Source organism: Morus notabilis, unplaced genomic scaffold, assembly GCF_000414095.1.
Source record: "Morus notabilis unplaced genomic scaffold, ASM41409v2 Scaffold314, whole genome shotgun sequence".
Taxonomy (NCBI): Eukaryota; Viridiplantae; Streptophyta; class Magnoliopsida; order Rosales; family Moraceae; genus Morus; species Morus notabilis.
The window spans coordinates 201,484-204,715 of record NW_010360279.1 but is presented as its reverse complement, the minus strand read 5'-3'; positions in this window follow the sequence as shown (position 1 = coordinate 204,715).

The following is a 3,232-nucleotide window of genomic DNA, read 5'->3' as shown; positions in this document are numbered from 1 at the left end:
AATCCGGAACAAACCAAGAGAGAGAGAGAACCAAAAAGGAGAAGAGAATTGTGAGGAAGTGTGTGCCTATCATGTGGAGTTTTAGCCTTTATATAGGCTCTAAAATCTGGGTGTTACACCAAGACATTATGGTGTAATAACCCAGATTTATTCCCGGAATAATGGTGATTAAAACCAGCCAAAACGTTTTTTGATTTCCCATGGTGAATCTGGCCACATTCGGTTTTGCCTCCATTGATCACCATTAAGGTCTCATTATGGTCTTTAACCATCATTGTTTTATGCCAAACGGAAGCTGGAAGGTCGCTAGAGCAAAAATAAAATCGCAAAAGTAAGCTCGCGCGGAGCGGGTTTTTCGGTCCGGCATTCGTGTCCGCACACATTAGGCCCCAAACCCGCCGGGCCCGTGATTCGCACCCCCCCCCCTGCGCGTGAGAGAGCCTCTCTGGTATACATGCTTACCTAGGTTTCAAAGTGCAATCACTTATAAACACCTCATTGGCTTCACTCCTAGCCAATGTGGGACTTTTGCAATTTCCCTTCTACATATGCCATTCTAAGTACCATACTTAGACCATCAATTTCTCATTCACCCAAAATCCATTTTGAGTGTATGAATACTTGATTTCAATCTCCTCGTGACGAAGAACGCAAATCCATCGAGACCCGTCTCAAAACCTATTGGGCCCCTTTCAAACATGGGCCTCAAAATGGGCCTTTAAAATGGCTTAATAAGCCATTTTTTCCAACAAGGAGAGACTCGTGTTTGCAAATTAAATAAGTCACTCTATGGCTTAAAGCAAGCTTCGCGACAATGGTTTGCTAAATTTTCCAACACTTTGCAGCAAGCAGGTTTTTCTCAATCCAAAGCTGATTACTCATTGTTCACACACAACATTGGAAAATCCTCTACATTTGTTTTAGTGTACGTTGATGATATCATCATCACCGGAAATGATGAAGACACCATCCACAGTCTCAAAAATTCTCTCTCCAAGAAATTTTTCATTAAAGATGTTTGTAGATTGAAATATTTTCTTGGCATTGAAGTTGCTCATTCTAGTAAAGGCCTCTTCCTATGTCAACGAAAATACACATTAGATATTCTCAAGGACACTGGTCTACTTGGTGCTAAAATTTCTGATTTTCCTATGGAGCAAAATCTTCACTTAAAGTCCCACTGATGGAACCCTATTATAAGATCCCACTACTTATCGAAGACTTATTGGACGACTCATTTACTTAACAGTTACACGACCTGATATTGTCTACTCAGTCCATATCTTAAGCCAGTTCATGCATGCTCCTCGTTCTGCTCACATGGATGCTGCTACACGGGTGCTTCGATATCTAAAAGGTTCCGCAGGAAAAAGAATTTTCTTTTCTTCATCAAGTACACTTCATCTTAGTGGCTTTTGTGATTCTGATTGGGCCGGATATCCCATCACACGTCGCTCCACCATAGGTTATTGTACCATGTTTGGCTCTAATCCTATTTCATGGAAAACGAAGAAACAAAATACCGTGTCGCGCTCATCCGTAGAAGCTGAATATCGCGCCATGACTACTCTTACTTCTGAACTTCAGTGGTTGCATCATCTCTTATCAGACCTTGGTTTGTCTCCTTCGTTACCTTTCACACTTCATTGTGATAACCAAGCGGTAGTTCACATTGCTCAAAATCCAGTGTTTCATGAGCGTACAAAACATATTGAAATTGACTACCACTTCGTATGGGAAAAGATTCAATCAAAATTGATTGTTCCTCGACACATCAAGTCTTCTGAGCAAATTGCGGATGTTTTTACAAAACCATTAGGCAAGCAATCTTTTCATCATTTGATCAGCAAGCTAGGCGTTACTCACATACACGCTCCACCTTGAGGGGGAGTATTAGCAATATCACCGCCTAGAATATGCTGAGATTTGACTTTTTACAATATTACCGTAGGAATTATATGTCAAAGTTTTGCTTTTGTACTTTCTCTTTTTTTATTTCAATTAGCTAGTTGTCATACCGTGTAAATAGCAATTACCAGCTTGAATAGCTATATTTGTATGCCACCCATTTATATATAAAAGAATATCATATCTGCCTCTTGTATACACAAGAGACGAGAGTTTTTTCTCAAAAGTTTTTCTTTCCTTTTTATTACTTATTTTATCAAAAGTGATCATGGTAATTTTTTTTTTAATTATCCCCTAACAAAATTTTTCCCAAATATGTTAGCATTTACTATTATATGTGATAAAGTGAAAAAAGGTAACATATGATGGTGGCTATTTTGTATGGACACCCTTTCAACTTGGTGAGTTTGGCAATTTAGTCCCTTAATTTTTTTTCTTGGCAATTCACTATTTAAACTTTGAAATTTGTTTCATTATTAGTCAATTTAACAATGAATTTAAAATTTTAAACTGTATCTTCAACGTTAGTGTTTAATAAGAATAATTCAGATCTTTTTGCATCGAATTAAACCTTTATAACAATATTTAGTGCACTATCAGAAAGAAATATGCAAGTAGGATAACGTTTGGAAGAAAAATTAATTGGGTAAATGAAAGGAAAAAAGTTATTTTCACTCTCTTCTTTGTAAACGACATTAAATAACATGACGTTTATAATTGTAAAATCAGCCGTCCTGTAGTGAACAAATACATGACGGAAGTGAAGAACGATGTGATTATTTTTTTCATGCTAACGATACGTCGTTCCATGAAAACTTGCTCACAACAGCTAGAAAATGAAATTCGAAGTGAAACATACACGATACGTCGTTTGGAAGAATAAACGATATCTAGAAAATGAATTAAAAAAGAAAACAAGACAAAAATGTTTCATCATGTCATGAAAACAGCATCTTGTCATTAGAGGTGTCAAATGGGCCGGGCCGTCCATGGACGACCCGGCCAGCCCGTAATAATGCATGATTCGGCACGGCCCGGTTCGTTACTGTTACGGGCCAGGCCGGCACCGCACGTGTAATGGACTAGGGCTGGGCCTCAACTTCTCAGCCCGCGGCCCAAGCACGGCCCAAGCATGTGGAGGCCCGCGGCCCGGCCCTTATTCGGCCCGGCCCAAGCTTGCGAAAACGGCCCACAAAAAGCCCATTTCATTTGGTCCAGTGGGCCCTTCACGGGCCCAACGTTCGGCACGTGACGGGCCTCCCGTTTGGCCCGTCACGTGCCTCCCGTTTGGCACTGATGGGCCCAACGGGAGGCCCGCCACGCG